This window comes from Pteropus medius, unplaced genomic scaffold (assembly GCF_902729225.1).
Source record: "Pteropus medius unplaced genomic scaffold, Ma_sr-lr_union100, whole genome shotgun sequence".
In the NCBI taxonomy this organism is placed as follows: Eukaryota; Metazoa; Chordata; class Mammalia; order Chiroptera; family Pteropodidae; genus Pteropus; species Pteropus medius.
The window spans coordinates 50,246,188-50,257,439 of record NW_024340849.1 but is presented as its reverse complement, the minus strand read 5'-3'; positions in this window follow the sequence as shown (position 1 = coordinate 50,257,439).

The window sequence follows — 11,252 nt, the reverse complement described above, 5'->3', positions numbered from 1 at the left end:
AGTTTGAGGAGAATAGGTGTTAAATCTTCTTTGAATGTTTGGTAGAATTCACTGGTGAAGCCATCTGGTTCTGGACTTTGACTTCTTGGTAGATTTTTGATGATTGTTTCAATGTCCATACTGCTGATGGGTCTATTTAGATTTTCCAGTTCTTCTTGATTCAGTCTAGGAAGGTTGTATCTTTGTAAGTACTGGTCCATTTCTCTAGGTTATTAAATTTGGTATTATGTACTTTTCATAGTATTCTTGTATGATCCTTTGTATTTCTGCAATATCAGTCGTAATTTCCCCTCTTTCATCCCTGATTTTGTTTATTTGTGTTTTTTCCTTTTTATCTTTAGTGAGTCTAGTAGGTGTTTGTCAATTTTACTCACCTTCTCAAAGAACCAGCTCTTTGTTGCATTTCTTTTTCTTTTTTTTTTCAATTTCATTTAATTCTGCTCTAATTTTGATTATTTCTTTCTGTCTGCTGACTTAGGCCTCATTTGTTCTTCTTATTCTAGTTTTTTAAGATGAAGTGTTAGATTGTTTATTTGAGCTCCTTCTCATTTTTTGAGATAAGCCTGTAATGATATGAACTTTCCTCTTATGACCACTATGCCGTGTCACAAAAGTTTTGATATGTTGTACTATCATTATCATTCTTTTCTATGTATCTCTTGATCTCTCTTTTTATTTCTTCTCTGACCCAGTCATTCTTCAGTAGCATGTTGTTTAATCTCCATGTATTTGTGGTTCTTCCTGATTTCTTTTTTCAGTTGATCTCCAGCTTCAAAACATTATGATCAGAGAACACGGTTGGCATGGTTTCAACCATCTTCTATTTGTTGAGGTTATCTCTGTGTCCAGTATGTGGTCGATCTTTAAGAATGTTCCATGTGCACTAGAGAAGCAGTTATTTTGGGATGAAAAGCTCTGTAAATGTCAATTATGTCCACTTGGTCTAATGTGTCATTTAAGGATGTTATTTCCTTATTGATTTTCTGTTTGGATGGTGTGTCCATATCTGACAGTGGGGTATTTAGGTCCCCTACTGTGATAGTATTTTGGTCTTTTTCTCCCTTTAGTACTGTAAGTAATTTCTTTATATATTTCAGACCTCTCTGATTGGGAGCATATATATTAATAAGTGTATGTCTTCTTGGGGCATGATTCCCTTTATCATTATAAAGTGTTCCTCAGTATCTTTCTTTACCTTTTTTATTTTGAAGTCTACTTCATCATCAATATCACTACCTCTACTCCTGCTTTTCTCTGAATTCCATTTGCTTGAAGTATCATTTCCACCTGTTCACTTTGAGTTTATATTTGTGTTTGGAGCTGAGATGTGTCTCCTGGTGGCAGCACGTGATTGGGTTTGTTTATTGATCCAATCTGCAACTCTGTGCCTTTTTATTGATGAGTTCAGTCCATTTACATTTAGGGTGATTATTGAAACATGAGGATCTCCTATAACCATTTTATGTTTTGCTTTCTGGTAGCTTGGTGTTTCCATTGCTTCCTTGTCCTTGAATGTCTAGTGTTTTATTTATTTATTTATTTATTTATTTATTTATTTATTTATTTATTTTGTTTTGGTTGGCTTTTGTGGGTTTTCCCTCTGGTCCTTCTTGTTTTATGTTATATACTTCAGTTCTGAATCTTCAGTGTATGGTTACTATTATGAATATGTAGAGGATAGTTATATATATAGTAGTCCATTTTCTTCTGCGTGTGCCTTATCTCCATTCCCCTTTGTGAATTTGGTTCTTTGAATCCTCCCCTTTCTGTTATTGTTGTCTCAATTTGTCCCCATGTATGCTGAACATTTATTACTATCTTGCAATAGCAAATTTCTTCTTGCTATTTAAGCTTAAAATGCCCTGTTCTTAATAAGGATTGCACTCCTCTACTTCTATTTGCCTGCTAGTTACCTTACTTCTAGTTATGTATTTTTTGTCATTTTGTTTTGGCTCAGCTGACTCCTTTCAGTATTTCCTGTAATGTAGGCCTTGTAGTGGAGAATTTCCTCAATTTTTGTATTACTGGAAAAGTCTTTATTTCTCTTTTATATCTGAAGGAGAGCTTAGCTGGATACATTATTCTTGCTGGTAGTTCCTTTCATTTAATAGTTTGAATATTTTATTCCATTCCTTTCTGGCTTGTAAGGTTTGTGCTAAGAAGTCAGACAATAATCTAATGGGTTTTCCTTTACATGTTACCGTTTTCTTTTCCCTTACTGCCCTGAGAATTCTTTCTTTGTCATTGATTTTTGGAATTTTAATACAATGTGTCTTTGTGAAGGCTTTTTGGGATTGAGATAATTGGGTGTTCTGTTGGCTTCTTGAATTCCAAATTCCAGCTCATTCCTTAGATTTAGGAAATTCTTGTCAACTATTTGTCTGAAAAGGCTTTCTAATCCCTGCTCCTTTTCCTCACCTTCGATAATGCTCATTATTTTTATATCTCCTTCCCTGATGGTATCAGCTAGTTCTTGAATTTCTCTTTCATTATTTTCATTCTTCAGTTTCTGTCTTCATTATTCTGAGTTATTTCTAGATTTCTGTCTTTGATGTCACTGATCCTTTCCTCCATTTGGTCGGCTTTATTTCCCAAGCTTGCTATTTCATTTTTCAACTCTAGCAGTGTTTGTTTTTTTTAAATCTCCAGAAGATTTATTCTGTTCTTATTGAGGGTTTCAATCTCCTTTATAAAAACTCATTCTGCTGATATAGTTATTTTTTCAATTCTTCAAATTGTTATTGTGAATTATTTTGGATCTCATTGAGTTTTTTCAGAAGTACAGTCCTGAATTCTCTGTCATTTCAGTCGCATATTTCTATGTCTGTAAGCTTATTTTCTGGAGATTTTTCTCTTTCTTTCTTAGATGCCTTGTCACCTTCGTTGTTCATGCTATTTAATGTACTATTTCTCTGCCTAGGCATTAATGGAAGTGTGTTCTGCTTTTTTTCCAGAAAGATTTATTATACTAAGGTCTCTCTTTAGCCTGTTGCAAAGTTGATGTTTTTCTTTTGGTTTCCAGTAGGTGGCGTCTAAGCCTCTTGGATTCCTGCTTTACATAAAGTGTTAATAATGCCTTTCTTTTTCCTTATAGGTATTCAATCACGCTCACTACCATCAGTCTCAGTCCCTGTCAGTGTTAGTTTTGGTAACCTTTAGTTTTGGTAACCTTTACTCAGATTCCCCTGAGGTTCTGTGGTGTTCGGTCTCAGAGGATATGGGAGAAGGGGTCCTCTGGGTTGGGAAATGGGAGCTGAGGGTCAGCCTCATGTTTTGGAGCCGTGGCTGGTAGTAATCAACTGTTGCTTCTCTGCCATCCCCACTTCTCTGCTGTCCCCACTTCTCTTCTCTGATTTCTGCTTTGATCACTGGGCACTGCCGCTGCATGGAGCTCACAGCTCTCTCAGGCAGGGCTGTCAGGGAACCCGCCACACCTTTTCCCCTCCCCCTCATCCTGCAGGGACATCTGGCTCTAAGAGACAACTTCTTTGTTTCTCTTAGTTTCCCACCTGACACATGGGATTCTGATCTGTGGTAGCTCTCATGCGCACATTCCTTGCTCAAATGTGTTTGTGTGCAGGTTGGGTGTCTTTTGCTGAGTTTTAGATGTTCAACTTATTGTTGTTTTAAGGGGAGTGATCTGGGGACATTTCTCACTCCTCCATGTTTCTGACATCACTCTTCTTCCACATTTTGAGAATAAATGGTACTGGTGGAGGAGCTGGTAAGCAGAGAGTAATCATGTATTTCATTGCATCTCTCACATATTTTGGGTTCTGGAATCTTATGAAATTGAATCCAAAGTTAAATTAAAAATACCTAAAATAGTTCCAACCCCCTTCTGTATGAAACTCTGACAAGATCAGAAAAATAACTGCTACACGAAACATTAAGGGTAGCTAATCACACATGGATGCAGTCTAATTGAAATTGTGGACTAACCCCAGCTCAACCAACTCTATGAGGATTGTAAATGATTAGCCTCACCCTAACCATCAGACAAAGGAAAGGACTTACACTCTGGGGAAATAAACAAAACATGCCTACAGAATCTACCCATCAGCACCACTGTTATTTTTTGCACTGTGTAAAGCATATTACAAAAATATGATACATGTTAAGAAGGGAAATATGTCTCATAATCAAGAAAAAATACAGTAAATAGAAACAGATACACACAGATAACTAGTATTGGAATTAGCAAACAAGAACTTTTAAAACACTATTATAAATATGTTTAAAAATTTACAAAAAAAATACAGTGGTAAGAGATGCTTGTTGCAAGAGAAAAATAGAAAAATTTTAAAACACCAAATAGAAATTCTAGGATTGAGAAAATATAATATATAAAAATTTTAAGTTCATTATATTTAACATCATACTGGACACTACAGAAAAAAGAGTCTGTGAACTTGAAAAGAATTTATTAGAAATTATCCAGGCTGCAATGAGAGAGAATAAAACTTTTTCAAAATAAAGAAAACATATCAATGATCTCTGGGATATTATCAAGCAGTTCAACATACATATAATTAATGTCCCAAAAAGAGAGAGAAAAAGAATGGGGCAGAATATTTTTTAAAGAAATAATGGTCATAAATCTCTCAATTTTGATAAAGAATATTAACCATAAATTCAAAAAACTCAAAAAGTCCCAGCAGGAATAATATAAATAAAACACACAATAATCCAATTGCTGAAAGACAAAGGTAAAGAGAAAATCTTAAGAGTAGCCAAAGAAAAATGACAGATTACATGAGAACAATATTAAAAATGATAGCTGGCTTCTCATTAGAAATGATGTAAGCCAAAAAAAAACAATGAGATAGCATTTTTAAAGTACAGAAGGAAAAAACCGTCAATTTAGAATTCTGTATCTAGTGAGATTATCCTTTAAAAAACTAAGGTAAAATGTAGACATTTTCTGTTAAACATAAGCTAAGGGAAATTATATCAGATGGAAACCCAGATCTATACAAAGACATAAAGAATATTAGAAAATGGTCAAGAAATGAGAAACATAAAAAGTTTCTCTTTTCTTAATTTATTTAAAAGTCAATTTCCTGCTTACGAAATATATAATTACAATGTATCATTTGTTTTATGAGATATGTAGACATAAAATATATATCAACAATAGCACAGATGAAAGAGGTGGGTAACTGAAAGAATCAAATATGACTAGTGTTTTATCCTAGACAGTTGTGGTTATGGTGGTGCCATTTACTAAGGTTGGGAGAACTAAGAAGGAATAGACTGAAAAGAAGGGAAATAAAAAGTAAATTTCATTTGGACTGTTGACTCCCCTAGCTAGCATCCAGTTTTTCATGCACCTGAAGTGATTCAGGAAAGGCCAGCTCCATCTTTGTCTCCAGAGTTGGTCTAATTGATCTAAGAGTAATTACATCACTCCTTGTTATAGACTAATTCGAGAATCTTGACCTAAACCAATCAGTGTAGAGTATTCCACTAGCCAGAGGGAGTATTTGAAAATAGGTTCAGATATGAAGTTTTCTGGAGGCTTTTGAGAACAAAGTTTATTCTTCTTTAAGAGTGATACATTAAAAAACAATATCCCTTCTTCCTCTGGACAGTGTAGTACGTAGAGGTGAGGCTGGCACTATTGCAATCATCTTGAATCCAGCTTGAGGATGAAGCTGGTCTCACAGGAGGGCAGACCTAAGAGTGAAGACTCATGCTGTTCATTGAACTGCTGCTAATCTACAACCTACCACAAGATTTTTCCAACAAATACTGGAGTTTAAATTATATTACATGTAGCTCAAAGCATTCTACCTGATACAGACATATTAAATTTGAGATGCCTTTTGGTTATCTGAATGAAGATGTCAGCTAGGCAGTTAGATATTTGAGTCTGGAGTCAGAGGAGAGGGAAATTTTAAGAGGTAGAAATTTGAGTGTTAGTAGTAAAAATAGTATCTAAAGCCATGCATTTAAATAAAATTACTAAGGGGTTAAGTACAGACAGAGATAAAAAGAGGGTCATAAGCTGGGCCCTGAGGGCATTTAGAGACTGAAAATGAATAGTATTAAAATAGGAAGAAAACCAGGATTCTATAATATCACAGAATAAAAATATTATGTAATTTTAGCATGATGAATAGTTTTTTCCCTTAATGTATGCAACTTTATATAAGCAACATACTCATATTTAAAAATCAAATTGAAATTAATACCTATTCTTCTCAAACTATTCCAAAATAGGAAAGGAAAACTCCTAAGCTTATTTTATGAGGCTACCATTACCCTGATTCCAAAACCAAAGACATTACCAAAAAAAGAAAATTATAAGCCAATATCCTTGATGAACATAGATGCAAAAATCCTCAAAAAAAAAATAAAATTATTAGCATACAGAAATCAGCAAGACTTTAAAACAATCATACACCATGATCAAGTTGGATTTATTCCTCGGAAGCAAGGCTAGTTCAATATCCACAAATCAATTAATGTGATACACCGCATTAACACATTGAAAGATAAAAATCACATGATTATATCAATAGATGCAAAAAAAGTGTTTGACAAAATCCAGCTTTCATTTATGGTAAAAACTCTCAGTAAAGTGAGAATAGAGGAACATACCTCAACATAATAAAGGCCATGTATGACAAACCGAAAGCTAACATCATACTCGATGGGGAAAATCGAAAAGTGTCTTCCTTAAGATCAGGAATGAGACAAGGATATCCATTTTCATCGCTTTTATTCAACATAGAATTGGAAGTCCTAGTCACAGCAAGTAGACAAGAAAAAGAAATAAAAGTAATGCAAATTGGAAAAAAAGAAGTAAAACTGTCATTATCTGCAGATGACATAATACTATATGTAGGAACCCCAAAGATTCCACAAAAAAATTGTTAGAACCAATAAATGAATTCAATAAAGTAGCAGGATACAAAATTAACATTCAGAAATCAGTTGCATTTTTATACACCAATAATGAACTATCAGAAAGAGAAATTAAGAAAAGGATCCCATTTACAATTGCGTAAAAAATAATAATACCTAGAAACAAATTTAATCAAGGAGGTAAAAGACCTGTACTCAAAAAATTATAAGTCAGGGAAGAAAGAAATTTAACATACAAATAAATGGAAGCATATACCATGCTCATGGATAAGAAATTAACATTGTTAAAATGTCCATACTACCCAAACCAATCTATAGATTCAATGCAAACTCTATCAAAATACCACTGTCATTTTTCACAGAACTAGAACAAATAATCTAAGAAATTATGTGGAACCATAAAACACCTAGAATAGCCATGGCTATCCTGTGAAAGAACAAAGTTGGAGTTATCATACACCTGATATCAAACTATACTACAAAGCTACAGTAATCAAAAAAACATGTTACTGGCACAAAAACAGACACATAGGTCAATGGAACAGAATGGAGAGCCCAGAAATAAATCCATGCCTATATGTCCACTTAATCTATGACAAAGTAGGCAAGAATATATAATAGGGTAAGGACATGGTATTCAGTGTTGGGAAAATTGAACAGATACATGCAAAAAAATGAAACTGGATCACCTCCTTACACGATATATAAGAATGAACTCAAAATAGATTAAAGACTTAAATGAAATACCTGAAACCATGAATCTCCTAGAAGAGAACACAGGAAGTAAACTCTCTGTTACAGTTCTTAGTAATACTTTTTCTGTTATATGCCCTCATGCAAGAGAAGCAAAAGAAAAAATAAACAAATGGGACTACATCAAACTAAAAAGTTTTTACACAGGAAAAGAAACCATCAACAAAACGAAAAGACCAACTACTGAACAGGAGATATTTGCTTATGATACATCTGATAAGGAGTTCATATCCAAAATTTATAAAGAACTCATTCGACTCAACAACAAAAAAAAAAAACAAACGACATGATTGAAAAGTGGGCAAAGGACCTGAATAGGCATTTCTCCAAAGAGAACATACAGATGGCCAATAGACATGTGAAAAGATGCTCAAGGTCATGAATCATCAGAGAAATGCAAATTAAAACCACAATGAGATATCACTTCACACCTGTCAGAATGGCTATCGTCAATAAATCAACAAACAATAAATGTTGGCAAAGATATGGAAAAAAGGGAACCCTCATACACTGTTGCAAATTAGTCCAGCCAGTATGGAAAACAGTTTGGAGGTTCCTCAAAAAATTAAAAATAGAACTACCGGATGACCCGGCAATTCCATTTCTAAGTATGTATTCCAAAGAAAACTGAAACACTAATTCGAAAAGATATATGCAACTATATGTTCACCGCAGCACTATTTACAATAGCCAAGGTACGGAAGCAACATTAGTGCCCATCAATAGACAATTGGATAAAGATGTGGTATATATATACACAATGGATTACTATTCAGCCATAAAAAATAATGAAATCTTGCCATTTGCAACAACATGGATAGATCATACGATATCACTTACATGTGGACTCTAAGGAACAAAATAGAAACAAAAACAGACTCATAGATACAGAGAACAAACTGCTGATTGCCAGATGGGAGTAGTGGTTGAGGGCTGGGTTAAAAAGGTGAAGTGATTAAGAAGTACAAATTGTTAGTTACAAAATAGTCATGGGACTAGTAGTACCAGAGAGTAGGGGGGATGGGGGAGGGAAGAGGTAGATGGTGGGAAAAAAATTTAAACCATTTCTTTAATTAAAAAAAAAAATAGTCATGGGAATGTGAAGTACAGCATAGCGAATATAGTCAATAATATTGTAATAACTACATATAGTGCCAGGTGTCTAACCACTATGCTTGCTGTACACCTGAAACTAATAAAAATAATATTGAATGTCAACTCTAATTAAATGATAAAAATAAAAATTAAAAATTAAAAATTAAAAATTAAAAAATAATAAAAATAAAATAGAAGAAATATGTGTATAATAAAATGTAATTTTCCCTCCTTAATCTCCCAGTTCCTCTGTTCCTTTCCTGATGTGCAACAATGTTTACTAGTTCTTGAGTACCCTTTGAGACAGAGCTATATTATCAGTAACAAATATATATGTATGTAAAACATATACGCTTATATATATATATTTACACAAGTGGTTAAAGTGTGCATATACATATACATATTTTACATAAATGGTGGCATACCATACATATCTCTCCATACACAAAGTATGATTTTATTTTCACTTCACAATAAATCTTAGAAAATTGTTCTCCACAGCAATATTTTTCTTCCTCCTTTCTTTTTAATGTCTGCTCAACATTCCATTGCTTATCTTTCCATAATTTATTTAACATGTTCCCAATGATAAACACTTAATTTGTGTGAATATTTTGCTAATACAAATAATGTCTTAATTAATTTTCTTGTCATACGTCTTTATACACACTTGCTACATCTGCAAGATATATTCCTAGAAGTAGATAAGTTTTGGATGTAATAGATATGATGCTTACAATTGTAAATAACAGAAATCTCTGACTCATTTGACATAAACAATGAAGAAATGTATCATCATGTTTCAATTATTCTAAGATCCAAGGTTTTTTTACATTTTAAAATCCCTGAAATCAGGACAAACCTAATTGATGGCATGATGGTTTTATTGGCAATATTCTCTTTTCTTAGTGGCACATAAAATAATGTTGCATCTTATAATCAATAATGTTTTAGACAAAATGTAAGGTAGTATTTCACATAACGAAAAAATTCAAGAGGTGACTGAATTCTAAGTTGGTTGATCCAGCTCCTCAGCAATTTTAGCAAGGTCTGGGGTTTCTTTCTCTCTACCCTGTCAGACTTATAGGACAAGCACATGGCCTCAGATACTCTCCTCCAAGGCACAAGATGGCTACAACATTTTTAGGCACCAAATCCAGACATAATGATGCCTGTGGAGGAAGAGGAATCATCTCTTCAGGGCCTCTTTCTTAAGAATGAAGAAACCCTTTCCAAAAGAGCCCTTCATGGGCTCTCAAACATCTCCACTGGCTATATGCAACTCAACTTACCTGCCCTGTTGGAAAGGAGGGAAGTCATTATGACTGGTTTGGATAAACAGGATTTCCCTCTGAACTGAGGCTATATATTTCAATAAAATTAAAATTTTTCTGTTATGAAAGAAAGGGGAAATAAGTAGTGGATAGGAACCCAAAATTTATGTTAGAAAGGGTATTGGATTTTTTTATTTTTGTGAATAGTGCTAATGACTGAGGAAGGCCTTTCTAGTCATGACATCAAAGGCATAAAGGATAAAATGGGTATTCTGGTCCCTAAACAATTTTTAAACATCTGTGCAGCATAAGCCAACATCTAAAACACCTGGAGAGAGAGGAGGTAGATAGGGTTAAAGGGGTCTAATATGTGGTGACAGAAAGAAATCTAACTTGGGCAGTGAACACACAATGCAAAATATATATGACTTACTGTTGAATTATACACTTAAAACTTACTGGATTTCATTAACCAATGTCACCATAATAAAAAATAAAAAATACAAATAATAATAATAAAACAAAATAAAACACCTAAAAATAAACATCAATTTATAAGAACATATGTATTTATAATATACAAATAAATATTACAAATCACAAATTGTGAAAATAAGCTTATCTCACTAATAACCAATAAATTCAAAGTAAAACATTGAGATACCTGGTCAATAACAAATAAAAATGTTGATAATATTTATTGAGGGAAATGGGTTCCTCTATACACTGTTGGTGAAGAAAGTCTAATTTAGTATAGTATTTTTAAAGAACAATTTGATGGTAACTATCAAAAGTTTAAATGTAGCCATTGATTCATAAATCATTTATAGGCATCTACTATACAGAAATGTTTACATAATAATACAAAGGCACTTGTACAATATCTGTTTCTATATTGTTTAAAATATTAAAAACAACTTAAATGTTTATTAATGAGTGAGTGGTTACAAAAGCACATGATATATCCATATTATGTCTTACAGTTAAAAAAATAAAGTCGATATATATTCTTGACGTAGAAAAGTTGCCCATACTATATTTTAGAACAAAAAAATTATAGAATATTTATGATCTCATTTTGTTTTTAAAAACATCCACTGTATATGTTTGTATATGCCTAGAAAATGATGAGAAGATATGCATCAGACTGCTGGTAGCATGTACTTTTGGGAGATGGAATTGATTGGGTGACAGTAAGCAAGTAGGCCAGTTTCACATTTTTACTTTATATACTTTTTGTTGTTTGATTTTTTA